Source organism: Sciurus vulgaris (assembly GCF_902686455.1).
Source record: "Sciurus vulgaris genome assembly, chromosome: 12".
In the NCBI taxonomy this organism is placed as follows: Eukaryota; Metazoa; Chordata; class Mammalia; order Rodentia; family Sciuridae; genus Sciurus; species Sciurus vulgaris.
In genome coordinates, this window is record NC_136473.1 from 42,752,022 (window position 1) to 42,767,091 (window position 15,070).

At 33.1% G+C, this 15,070-nt stretch overlaps 1 protein-coding gene and 1 long non-coding RNA gene across 5 annotated transcripts in view; one reads left to right on the plus strand and one right to left on the minus strand.

Moving 5' to 3' along the window:
- ZEB1 (zinc finger E-box binding homeobox 1) overlaps positions 1–15,070 on the minus strand; it is a 159,697-nt gene that overhangs the window by 127,156 nt on the left and 17,471 nt on the right. The window lies entirely within an intron of this gene.
- LOC306641050 lies at positions 1,281–6,878 on the plus strand. Its single transcript, XR_013758003.1, has 2 exons — positions 1,281–1,853; positions 2,267–6,878. It is a non-coding gene; the product is annotated as an uncharacterized lncRNA (long non-coding RNA).

Sequence of the window (15,070 nt, forward strand, 5' to 3'; positions counted from 1 at the left end):
CCATTTATGCTATTAAAAAGGTATCTAGTAAATGATAAGAATTTTGGGAGAGGGTAATTATCTTCAATTCAGAATCTATAAAAGCTTTGCTAATGAAGATTCTGGAACACAGAGACAGAGTAGATTCATCAGAGACTAACCTCATATTTACACAGGCTCAAGAAAGGAAAGTGGTATTTAACATAAGTAAAAGTTTCGGATAGTACAGAATGCTTAATGGACCTCTAGTGCATCCGGTTGCGTGCCTATCCAATGGTTCCCTCCTTCTTCATGATTTCATTTCTATATCTACCATCTCTCCCAATAGTCAATGTACCTCAGGGGAAGCAGACTGACTCGGCTGCAAGGGTAGACCACAATTAGTCTAACCTATTATGGTAAGCATATTCCCCTTGTCAATAACTAGTTTTAGTATATTCAGAATTAAATTTAAGCCAATGAGAAGCAAGCATACAAGTGAAGGGTGGACAGAAACTGCTTACAGAAAAGAAGCTATGACCCATGATAAAGTCAAGAGAATTTAATTCTTCCAGTAGCCATTCTGTAACTACAATATTGGGAGAAAGGCAACACCAGGTAGAAGGAATAAAGCAATCTGACTCTTTAAAAAACACCATTGAGACACAACAAAACCAACCTAATGTATGTCTTACTTACATAAATTTTTATGTGGATCAACTAACATTCTTTTAAATACAAAATTAGACTAATTTGGTAACTAGTTAGCTATAAGAAAACTACAAATCACCGTGTTTATTTAATTACTTTTAGAAAATTATAAAATCTATATCACTTCATTTTTAGCTTTAAAAATGCTAATTCCTCCTATATTATTTTAATGGAGTCAAACAATAAGAGGAATTAGCTCAACTCATGCCTTATTTTTTAAGGAATAATGCTTTCTAAATTGTATTCTATACTATAACTACTTCCTCACATTAAACAAAAGTTATGAAAGGATTTTAGAGGTGATCTTACCATCATATTCTATAGACTGAACAACAGTAATACTAATTTTACGTTTCTGTCAATTAGCAGACTTTACATCTTGAATTTCAAATCCATTCCCTTCTTTCCAACTCTACAGCTGTACCCATGACCTTCAACCTGGCCTGCAGAAACAGCTTCTAGCAAAATTGCTTCTACTTTTATTGCAGATTCATGTTATTCAAATGGAAATTTAATCATGGCACACCCTTTCTTAAAACCTTTCCATGGCTTTCCAATATCCCTTAGGATAAAGGTCAAAATCCTAAAAAAGAATGCATCATCTTTTTCTTGTATTCTTGAAGATGGTTCTGTTGCCTGCAATGTTCTAGCTAACTCTTCTAATTCCAAGGCTTAAGCTAACTCATGCTGATTCTTCCTAGCTCAGCTGAAAAGTTATTTCTCTTGTCCTTCTCTGATTTTCCTATCCATACTCTCCTATTATATTTTCGCATATCCCCTTACAACATATCTTTTAACACTTCTCTTAGTTGTAACCAGATGTTTAGCTCCAGACTTTTCCCAGTTGTTGGCTTCATGTGAACACAGACCATATATCTATCTTATTTACTGGCTTATGCTGTCATTCAATACAAAGCCTACCGTACAATAACAGCATTCAGTAAAAATGTGTTAAATAAATGAATTTCATTAAATTGAAGTTAACTCATAATTAAATGGATCATTGTTGAAAAGAAAGAATAGTAAGTAGACAGTATATATGTCCAGAAGTCTGAAAGACCTGGTTTATAATCCCAGGTCTATCAAATATTGTAGAGCCTAAAATCTCAAACACTTGGGTTCTTTAACGATAACAAAAATATTATCCATTATCTGCTCTTTCTTTCTTACACAGTTGTTGGGAGGTACGGAAAACCGCTGCTTCTTAGCCTGGGCTGCTTCAAGCGGCTCGCCGCTGCTTCTTGCTCTTTCGGCCCGACCAGCGGGGCAAAAGACACATACTCTTCAGAAGTTCATGAAGCAGCTTCCGCTTTATTCAGATATCACCCTCAATATATAAGCAGTCTCATGCATAAGCAATTGTAACCAGATATGTCCATCCAATCCTGTTAAAGGTCAAGCGATCACTCGCTCAAGCATACATGTAAAGTATATCTGTCCACGTGCTAGGCGGCTGAACTGGTTATCATACAGCCAATTGTAAATGCTTCCTGCCTCTCTCCAGGCATAATCAGGACGTCATTTGCTCTCTGCCAGTTGCCATCTTTAGATGCACGTGGCATAACCCTGGGCCCCGGGTTTCGCTTGCTACAGGGAGGTAAAAAGAAATAATCTATTTGCTCAACTCTGAAAGGCATATTTTTCACTCTAATGTTTTTCAATTCAAGTCTTAATGGTAGACATCAAAAGAATCTTGTCAGATATTACTCATATGATTAAAACGGAGAGAGCATAAATAGTCATGTGTATCCTCATAACTTGGATATGACTAAGAATATACCCTCTTATCTGTTGTTTTAGTTATTTGCATTGATAAAATTACACGCAGTTGAATTTTAACTCAATTTTTAATACCTAACTACCTCTTAACATGTCTTTATAAAGGTAACTATAATGTGGCACTGAAACAAAAAGTTATATATGCAGAACTGCCTATGACGTGTGACTCATTTATGTTTAGTGGTATATCAAGTGAAAATCCTCAACAGGTAACAAACACCTCTCTGTTAAAGTCTTCTTGATGACTTTCAAGAAAAGTTATTTAACTTCTATGTAATACAATTAGAAAAAAATTAAATAGGAAAAGGTAATAGAGCTGAAGTAATTCCCAGTTGTGCCTCAGAATTATATTACCAATCCTGGAAGTACTAGAGGTCAAGAAGAGCAACACATGGCTACAATGCCTATGTACTGTCAAAAGACTTCAGAATAATCCTTAGATCAAATTTTCTCCCTCTCCCAAGCAAAGTATTTGGAGTTTACAAAAGAGAGTAAGGACTTGGTCTTGAATCAAAGGATATGTCTTATAACTGGCAATCTCTAAAATCAAGAAAATACAGTAATATAAAGGAACATATTCAGCAAACCAAGTACTACACAAATAGATCATTTTAAAGGGGCCCAGTGTGTGCTATAAAAAAAGAGGGTATAAAAAAGAGTGTTTTACATTATACTTAAAAGCTTCCAAAAATCACTTACAAAGTCAATGCTTGAAAATGAGAAAATGAGATGAGATTCCAATATTAATGATTTTTTAGAGGAAATGAAAAATTTTCCTAACTTTCAACAGATAGATTTGACAAAACCAAGTCTACTTTTGACCTGCTCCCACTTTTAGCAATGCCCACACAATAAGTCAAATTCTTTAAAATATTTTCCTGGGGTTCTAGGTGGGTAGTTCAGTTGGAGAGTGTACGCTTAGCACATCCAAGGCCCTGTGTTCAACCCCGAACATCGATCCCCCAGGAAATATATTCAAATATCTAATTATTATTACTGTTCGAAAGTTCCTTTTTATATCTATTTCTATTCTTTCAATTTTCTGTTACATAAATAAAACACTTTATTTAGTTTTGCAGATATTGTTTAAAACTAACATAATCCTCAATGTTTATCCAAGAGCAAATCAGGACATGTGTTTTCAGTAAGTACTCCCTTACATGGTAACCAAAACTCTATACTGACAATATTACTGCTGAGTGGCACTGGTGACCACTGAGACTAGAACAAACACCACCAAGTCATAAAGACTCAAACATCTGATTACTTAGTACCATGATTTTTAAAATAAACTATGCTATCTCTATGCCCTCCTTAAAAAATTACCATTAGAAAATCATATTATCTTTTCAGGAATTTTTCCTTCAGTATCTTAATACTTATGGCTAGGGACTTGTAAATCAGATCATAAACAAATTATGGAATTGACCTAAAATGACTGCTTAGGAAAGTCACAAGATTATTCTGCAAAATGGAAATTAGAAAGACTGCAGAACCATGGCAAATAGGTATAGTTAGTCAATTCAATTGAACACTTCATGAGTAGCCTACCATACTGTAAACAGCCTATACAGAATAGTTTATTTAGAATTCTAGCATTTGGTAGATGCTTAGATTAAAATTCCTATAAACTATGTGACTATCATAAAATATTCAGAATAGAACCATAAAAATGTTTTGATAACACTGATACTTTGAATGAATTATGATGAGTCATTAAAAACATACTTTTAACTACTACCATTGCAAATACAGTAGCTCCCCTTATCAAACAGCAATATATTCCAAGATCTCTAGCAGATGCCTGAAACCACAGCCAAACCATAGTACCATCAATTTGCTCTTTTACAATGTGATCTTGCATGAAGAAATAAAGCCCATTACCTTCCCCCTTGATCTAGGCTGGCCTTGGAATTGCTTTGACCAACAGATTGGGCAGACTCTGGGTAACCCCAGAATTGGGAACCGCAGCTTCTGCCTTTGCTGTGGAACAATCCTCCTCAGAATCTAGCTACCACGCTCTGAGGAGATGTAAGCAAGTTCACAGAGAAGTATGTATAAGAAAATGAAATAACAAAACTCCCAGGCCAGACTGCATCCACTGCCATTCATGTGAATGAGGAAATTTTGGATTGCCCTGCCATCCTAGCACCCCAGCCAACACCACACAAAGCAGAAGACTAACCCAGTCAACCCTAAATTCTTAGAATAAATTACTGTTGTTTAAAGCCATTAAACTTTGGGATGGCTCATTAAATAGCAATTGATGAGTTACACTCACCATCCTACTTAGAAATATGTTTCATTAATACCAGTAACAGCATTTGAAAACCCAATAAAAAGTTAAAATAATTTGTTTCTGTGACTAATGAAACAGAATCTTGAAAAACCACAGTAAAGTTTAAATTCTTAAGAATTACTATGGGTTGCACTTAGTTTAAATCAAAATTAACACAATTTATTAGCACTTAAAATCATAGTGTGTCAAAATCACAATGACTACGGATAAAGTCAATATTGATGATGAAATCACTGAGTCTTAAGAAAATAAGGGTATCATCATTTTGAAGTTCAAAAAAAGACAAAGGTTATAAAACACTTTGGTTATATCAAAATAAAGCATTTAGATATGATTTATATCCTATGTACTATGGATTATTAGATGTAGTACATGTGTTGTATGTTATACTGTCATATGAAGAATTAACATACAATAAAATAATACTGAATTATACAAAACATAATATTTTATCTTATTTAGAGCCTTAAGGGAAAATAGCATATTGGTAAAGTATAATTATACTGTACAGGCAGCAAAATACCAATTCATAAATATTTCCAATTGATAGGAGTCTGTATTATAGTTCATTCCCTTAAATTTCTATTATATAAACACAAAAGACTTTTTCTGAGGTGTGTTGAACACATGCAAATTTCATAAAATTTAATTTTATATGACCTCTTAAAGATATCAGATACTTATTACCAAAAGGGTATATAGTTTATTTATGAAAGATAAACATAATCACCAATAGTGTCATTGTCAAAGTTAGACAAACGCCCTGACCCCAAAGCAAACAAACAAACATGAAGTCTCTTGTGATCTGAATAGCAGAAAGAAAATAATTCCTACTTTGGTATCATAATAGAAGGTAGGAAAAAATTGAATTCCACATAAATACTATAATCTCAAAATTCTTAGAAAATAAAGATTATAAAATCTCAATTCAAGAATTTTATCAGACTAATGCTAACACTGTTACTTAATCAAGTAAAAACATTTCTGAAAAAGTAGAAGAAATTCAATGACGTAAAATCTCAACCTTAAAGCTTAATTTTGTTTTAAGGCAGATACTATGAAAGATTCTATATCCAAAAATAAAAATAATTTTGCTGAAAAGAAATTTTCAGGGAAACTGACATAAGGATAAGGTCTATCAATCTAAAACTATTATATTTCTTTCCAATTGCTAGTACAGAACACACATCCAAGACAGATTCTTCATTCTCTTACGTGACCCCAGATATTCAGCTAACACCAAGGTTGAAACCATGCCCAAGCCATTGCACATTCATACAAAGTTGTTCTTTGGCTGTAAAGGAGCCTTTTAAGAGAGAAAAAGTGAATGTAAATGGGAAAGAAAGGAACTGGGGAGAAAGAAAAAGCCTCTTTTGTGCCATATGAATTATTTATTCAGCCAAGCAATGAACTCACTATTTCTAACTCTAACAATCTATCAGGGAACTCTAAATACTGAACTCCAAGACTAAGAAAGTTTAAAAACTATCACTATTTAGCCAACCTGTACTTTTTTCCTACTTGAAAACATTTTTAATAATGTAATAAATTATATCTTTAATAATTTACACTTCTAATTTATAAATTTTATAAATCAGATCAAAAGTGTCAATTTCTAAAACTGACCCAAAAATCCAGCTAATAACTTTCATCATCAGCTATTAGGAACTAACCAACCTTTTTGCTATTCTTAGGAAGCTAATTATAGACATGTTCATTTGTGCACCTTATTATAATTTGTATCTGTCTGATAATCAAATATTTTAAACTATTTCTCCCCTGATGAATACTGTTGAAATTTATTTTACTAAAGTCTCTGGAAGGCAGTCCTGGTTCTTTATTAGCAGAGACAGGTAACGGTCAGATTTCTCTACAACCACTAATGATGTTTGGTTACCTAAATTATTAATAGAAATTAAGTCTCCCTTGTATAAGGGCATAGATAAGGTACCTGCTTCTTCAAAACTATCAGCTCTTATCTGTGCCCCAAAAAACTCAATCAAAAAAGAAGTAAAGGGCCTGGGGCTGCAGCTCAATGGTGGAGCACTTGCCTCACATGTGTGGGGCACTGGGTTCAATCCTCAGCACCACAATAAAGATATTGTGTCCATCTACAACCAAAAATATATTTTTTAAAAAAAAGAAGTAAAGGGGCTGAGGATGTCACTCAATGATAGAGCATTTCCCTAGCATGTGTGAGTCACTGGGTTCATTACATCCCCAGAACGATAGACAAAAACAAAGCAAAGGAGATGTATAGATAGTTCTCAAAAGATAACATTCACAGGTATATGAAAAAAAAACTCAATATCACTAATTATCAGAGAAATACAAATTTAAACCACCTCACACCTCTTATAATAGGTACAAGTTAATCATTTATTACAAAAGGAAAGTGTTGGTAAGGATGTAGAGAAAAGGGAAACATTGTACACTACTGGTAAGAATGCAAACTAGACAAAATTTATGTACAAATAGTCATGTCAGGTATTAATATGAAAACTTTAAAAAATATGTCTAATCACATAAGGGGATATGGTATATCAAGTCTACCATATCAATGGTATGGTATATTGGTCTACCTATAATAGACCAATTTGAAATGTTTATGAAAGTTTTATAGTAATTTTCCCATGTCAAGTGATGTCTGTGATGGGATACAAGTTATAAAAATTCAAGAATGCATATTTGCAATGAAATAAATTCTTACATCTTCATTGAGTGAGATTCTATTATATTAAGATTGACAGAGATAAGAGTGGAATCTTATTTTAAATAAGTAGCAGTTATATGGGAGCTGGAATGATATACATTCTCTAAGAACTATATTAGCTAATTTTTTTTTTCTTCTTTTTCCTCTGCTGGGAATGGTACTCAGGGCTTCATCCATGATAGGCAAGAGTTCAATCACTCTAAATATAATAGATGAGCACATTAGAATGCTGTATTTACTTCTAAAAGAAAAAAAAGACATGATACATTTATTTTTTGGTAAAAGAAACATGACTCCCAAAGCCATCCAATTTAATATAAATTGAGGGTAACTGCTACAACATCTCAAAAATATAGTTTGATTTAATTTCAAAGTACTAAACCCACATCATTTTACCTTTATTTTGCACCTAAAGTTTCTCATATTCTTTTATTAAGTCTCTGAAACTAGGATTCTGAAAAACAACTATCCAGTTACTAAAAATGAGCCCCAAAGTAGGAGTTGAAATGTCCCAAGTAGCAAAAATTTTCCCATAATTCTGTTTGCAATGATGTAAGAAATTTTCACACAAGACACTGAATAGAACTTTTCTTCTGAAATAAAGTGGGTGTGGTACAGTGAACAATCTGTACAGTTAACTGGTAGTTATTTTGCCATATAGTCCCCTGTAACTTCCTTATATTTTAGCAATGACTGTTCACAATTCTAACCAACCAAACCCAGTAAGGCACTCATAGCTTCTGCTTCAAACTAGCTCAATGATCTAAACCAAATCATAAAGCTTTTTGAGGTTATTAATTCTATCTATAAAAAATCAGACAAGATGAATTCTAAGGTTTCTTTCCCCTTTAATAATCTATATTACATTTTCTGACAGTCTCTTTTATATCTTTTTCAAGGGAAGCAAGGCAAAAATGTTGGTCTGTACAGAAAAGTTTTCTAGGCTTTCCTAACATTTTCAATAACCTCCTTGGAATCTAGAAAAGCTGATTCTCCCTTTATACCAAATGAACCCTAAAAATGAATGAGGCTGTTTCTGCTAAGAGTCTCCTTTTAATTAGTCTCCTTTTAGACTACTGGTTACCAATTCTAACTGGGCAAAGACCCTATGTCCTTCTTAGAGAGGAGCCTCATAAGCCATAATAGTTTCTCTCCCATTAAAGGTGTTAAGAGTTTGGTTTGGTTTGGTTTGATCTTTATGCCATTAGAAACATCAAGTTTTGCAAAGTGGTTTTATAAAGCTGGACAACTTAGCCCTTGGGATATGGATTCACCATATTAGCTAGAAAATGTGACAAATCTAAAGAGAAAAATTTTAGGTTATCAGCTTACCTTCCTGTCATAAGTTAATTCTGAAAGGTAAAATGAATGTTTCTATTTTAAATAGTTCTAATGTCATTTATTATAAAATAGAAAACCTCTTAAAATCTGTTTTCATCTCTTAACATAATCTTCAGCTAAAAAAGGTTAATAAACCAAAATGTTGAATATATAAATGGTTTAGGGAAATGCTTGTGAATTTGCATATTCTATATGCTAATTTATACACTGATCACCTCCTTTCTCCTTTTTCTCCTCCCCATAAATTACCAATAAAATATTATCATCTGGACAAATGCTCAAATATTTTGACTTTCTAGGTTTTCTACCACCGAAATAGTTGAACATTCCACCTATGTAACACATTACACTAATTCAATTTTGAAACTAATATTTGTTAAAATAAATCTATTAAAAGTAAATAAGCTTTAATCACTAAGCTGATTCACCAAAAAAAGGGGGTAGAAATATGAATTGGTTGAGTTCTCAACCATTCCATAACTCTAGCTCAATACACTCAAAACAACCCTGAACAATCTCTGAGTCAGCAAGAAATTTCCCACAATCCATGTCTGAAGGGAAGAGGAAAAGGTCTTCTCACCCAAGGCACTGAAGAGCTTTTCTTCTAAAACAAAGTGTATGAGGTACAGGGAAGAGGGAATAAAGGTAATCAGTTCCCTATCACTCAGTCCCCTATAATTTTCTTATAACTTCAAAAATAATAACTATTTGCAGCATCTAAACAATTACAGCCAATAAGGATATACTAGTTTCTGCTACAGAAAGCCAAGTGACCCTAAAAATATTCTTTATTTTTGAACAGATTATCAGGACATACATCAGAAAGTTTAAGAGACTAATACTCAGGAATTTTTAATTCTCATCATAATAAAATTAAGACACTAATTAAAAATTACTCACTTAAGTATATTTTATGTCTGAGCTGACAAACTGTGAAAATTACCAGATTTATAAAAATTTACTCAGAAAAATATACAAATAATATGTACCATGTATATGAACACATAAAAACTTTGTATATTGACTACTATGAGATAATCTAATCTAGTTCATTGATAAAAGAAAATTGGGGCAAGTCCACCTATAGTATCGATGGTGATTTATTAATTTACTTAATATAATTTGTCAGTTAATGTGCCTGTTACATAACAGAGGTTCTTATATCAAATGAGAACCACAAATAACGACCAGCAACCCATCTAGTTTGCTTTACATTAAGAGATGAAAATCACCAACACCAGTATGTCTGCTGAGGAAAGTAGCAGAAAAAGATAAGCATGGGAATTATGCCAAATTGACCCCAAGCATTCCAACCTTATCCATGGACAGGAGGAATAAATAATAATAAACAAATCCAGTTTATTCCTATCTTCCAACAAACCAAATCTAACTTGAATCTATCTTCAAAAAGCTGGAAATTGAAGAAGGGAAATGGCATTTATTTATTCCACTCTCCCAATGCTTCATTTATAGATCTTCAATTATATACTTCCTTATTTATGGAGGCAGTATCATAATCTTCCTCTCTACCCAAATTTATATTACAGCTTTAGAAGTTTTCAACATCTATATAGATGTTAGAGTTTCTATAATAATCATCCTTTACTCCATGCCTGACCCTGTTACTGCCCCAAATCATGCCACTTCAAAAAAATGAACTCCGACATTTTACTTTTCTCCTCTTCTACATCTCTCATGCCTTGCATTACATCTCACAATTTCAGAATTCCTCAGTTTTCTACCATCTCCCTGTTCTGGACTCAGTTTCATCCCTATTGGCTAAACAGTTGCGTGAATTACTTAACCTCTTTTTGCCCAGTTTACAAACATTCATAAAATGGGAATAATAGTATATAACTTGTATTCACTCACTTATTCAACAAGTATTTGAGCCCATTCTATATTATGAGCATTAGGAATATAAGAACTTAATTTGAATCTTCTATGAGAACTGTACATAAAACATAATACAGGGCACATAATATGCAACATTTGGCACAGCTGACCATCTAAGCCTCTCTAACACTTTAGTTTCCCCAAACTATACCACTCTGATAAAATCTCAACCTTAGATTAATGCTATATTCTGATCTCCCTCATCAAAGACATCTAAGGAAATCACAACTATACAGATATGTTTCCATGTAAAAATGTGTGGTTTCCTATCTCAGTAGGATCCTCATGTTGACCAACTAATGATTTCATTTTTGGTCAGCTCCTTCTCTGTCTTCTTTGTGAAGCTCCTTTTTTCTCTTCTTGACTCTGAAACATTAATGCTCCCCAAGAGTCTACCTTCTGCCCTCATTTTTTTTTTCTTTTCAAAACACACATGCTCCCTAAATGGCCCCATGTTTCAATCATAAGCCAATTAATTCTTAATTCAGAATTTTCAGCTCAGGACTCCCATTTAATCTCACAGCATCAGATACAAGACAACTGCCTCATTAGAACTCTCCTGCTGCAAATCTATCATGTCAAGACTCAAAATATATAAAACTGACTTCCTTATCTTCTCCTAAAGTATTTTTATTCATACAGCTCCCCTTCAGTGTCATCACCATCCATGTAGTCACCCCAGTTACATAATTAACCTGGCATACTTCCTTCCCCTCACTGATCATTTCCAAGCATCAAGTCATACTGTGCTTAATATTTCCCAATAAAAATATGTAGAATCTGAAATATTTCCTCTTCTCCATTTCTATTAACACAGTCCTAGTTTAAGCCCTCATCAATCCTTTTATAGTGCCAACTACTTCCCAAATGGTCTCACTGACTCCAAGCATTTTCCTTCAAATTTATCCTCTACAACAGATAGCATAGTGGTTTATTAAATCTAAATACAATCAGATTAGGCTCCTGTTTAAAACTTCTGAATGGCTTCCCAGAGCACAGACTAAGAAATCAAGTTCAAGCTCCTAAATATGGCATAAAAACACTCTTCACGATTTGGTTTCATTATCTCTCCAGACTCACTGCTCATCTCCCTCTGCCTCTTTATTTTATACTCCCACCAACACAAGTCTGCTTGTATTTTCAGGACATATTACATTACTCATGTGCCTTTCTTCCTATTATCCTCTATGCTGGTCCTCTGTTCCTGTTTCCCTGTCCTCCTCACTTCAGTTCTCAAGTACACACACAAAATCAATTTCATCAAAATCAACCTAACCCCTTTTCTCTCCTCCTTCCCCTGCATATTTCAGACACAATCTCTTTGACTAAACATTTTTCAGCCATCCTTTCCATTTATTAATAACATAGCAACTGCCCATATTAAACATGTTTTGATTCTATTCCTCACTTGACTGTGAGTTACTTAAGTGCAGAATCAGTTATATTCATCACTGCATTCCTGTCAATTAGCACATTACCTAGAACACCAGAGGCAATCAATAAATGTTTGTTACATTATATTATCTAATCTCATACTAAGAACAGCTAGGAAGTCATCAAGTGCCAAACTGTAAAGTTATATAAAACTGAAAATGAGAAGGTAGGGATTTATTTTTCCTTTCTGAATGTTAATTGCTATTATTAAAATGCTACCAATCAGTTCTAGAGATGAGCTGCCACTTCACTCTACAAAGACCAGACTTTTATATTTTCTTAGTTCATTCTCTAAATGGTTTCAGGTCTATACTAAAAATGTTAATAATTTATAAAATGTATCTTAAAATGTTCTGACATCAGGAAGACATCCTGTGCCTAGAACAGGATGTGCTTGGAAGAAAAGGGAGCACAAGAGAGATTTGAAGCCACAGAATAAATAACATAATTATACTTAATGATTCATTTAATCCAATTTCTAAAAGAAAATTAATACAAATACCTGTTGTCCTTTCCAGTAATGCACACGAACTATGGAGTATCACAGCAATTTAAAAATTAATTTTAACCAGGTGCAGTGGCACATGCCTGTAATCCCAGTAGCTTGGGAGGCTGAGGTAGGAAGATCATACGCTCACGTTCAAGCCAGCCTCAGCAAAAGCAAGGCACTAAGCAACTCAATGAGAACCTGTATCTAAATAAAAATACAAAATAGGGCTGGGGATGTGGCTCAGTGGCTGAGTACCCCTGAGTTCAATCCCCAGGACTAATAATAATAATAATAATAAAATTATAAAAATGAAATCAATGTGTTTCTCACTTTCAGAGAAACAGTCCATGAAGAATATATGTATATATATATGTGTGTGTATATATATATATATATATATATATATAAACCCCAAATGAGCCAGGGCTATAATTTGCTGTCCCATGTTATGCTGCGATGGATTAAATTTAAGTAATATTAAAACATCCTAAATTATGTGACCTACTCTCCCTAATACAGAAGTAGAACAAAACAAATTCCACATGTGGGGAGTACACTCATCACTACTCAGTTTTCTGAACAACCCAAATTATCTGACTTGATAGTTATAGCTATAAACTGCTATTCATTTATATGGATTCTTAAAAAAAATGTCTTTACTCAGCTCCAAGAGCTCCTTCTTATTTAAAAGTAAGTAACTGCTTACACTATGTTACATATGTGCATAATCTTACAGAAGAGAAACTGGCCATTCAAGCAAATTGAAAAGGAAATACTGGCACTCTGAAGAATCTCTAAAGTGAATTTAGGCTATATCCATCATTTCTGCTCTAAAGGAAAAATCATTAGCACTCATGTGTTTTGCCTGACAAAATCATGTGTCACTGAAAGTTAATCTATTTGAAGCAGCTAACAAAAAGTATCACAAAGAAAAGCAGAAATACTTAGACATGACATATATTTAAACATGTGACTACAGGATAAGATCTCTCAAGTAAGACCCTCTACCATAAAAGCTCTAAATAGAGTGTGACTCTGAATAGGTAACTAATTATTGCTCTAAAGGATCCATCACATTCTTCTCTCTTTAACTGTGCCTCATTTTAGGATATTAATACTAAAGTTTACACAAATCACTTTAAATTGCCCAATTTTTCTATTCACAATTTAACTCTACTCTACTACAGAAATTTCCCAAAAGTATCATGTCAATATCCTTAAATCAAGTATTGCTTCCCCAAATGTATGCATGCTACTATTAAACTTTCTTATTTTAAATTACAACTCCATCAACCCATTATCTGAAGGTCACTATCACCAGATAAGTGATATATGGTGATATTATGGCCAGATCTACAATTAAACAGATACTTTTCCCTACCTTCTACTCTCATCTCATGAACACATGGGCACACATTTCATTTAAAAGTTAAGCAATGCCATGCAGTATATAATTTACCAATATGTTTTACATTCTCAGTTATAAGAGGGAATTAGATAACCATTTCATTATAGTTTGACAATATGCAGGCAAACTTCAAAACTAGCACCTGTTTATTAAATAATATTGGAAAAGATGGCCTACTTCCTCTAGAGATCTACTTCATGTGGTCTTTTCTAGCCTTATGGTTAAGTGCATATACTATGGAGCCAGATTATCTAGGATTGAATAGTGGGTCCACTTACTGGCTGCATGATTTTAGGTGACAATTTTTTTGTGTCTCAGTTTTTTGACCCATCAAACAAGCATAATGATTTCTTGTAATGAAGATTAAATGAGTTGACATTTTAAACTAATTATAATAGTGCCCGAAAATAAGTGCTGCTTGATAAAAGTAAGATTGTGAAACAAAATATGTTCATAAATGTAAACACAATAGTAACAATAAAAGACGAAATACATGTCTTAAGTTACAAAAATATAATAGGGTAAGGGAATGCCTTTTTCAAACTTCCTAAAACATAGACAATAACCAGAAAATATGTAAAAGTAGTAAACATGTAAATTTTATTCTTTAAAAAAAATAGAAGAATTTAAAATTTCTATATTCCTTGAAATAAATGCATATTGGAGTATCTCACAACAAGGGTAGAAATTATGCTCAATTATATACAAAGCTAGTACTAACTAAAAATATCCAAAAAAAACTGATTACATTTGAGAACTGATAAAGAATAAATATACATGTGCAGGAAATACACAGCAAATACTGCACTATACTCAAAGTGATTCAGTTTAGTTATCATTTTTAATTAAATGTTGGTTATCTGAAGCAACCAACTATTATCAGTAACTAGTAATATCAAACATTAAAGAATTCTATAAAGTAAATACAAAGAATAAACATTTGAGAATTCACTATCCAGCTTTTTTTAAAAAAAGAAAAAACATTACCTGACCTCCAATATGTACTGTGTCCTCACTCATCCCTAAATGTTATCATTCTCT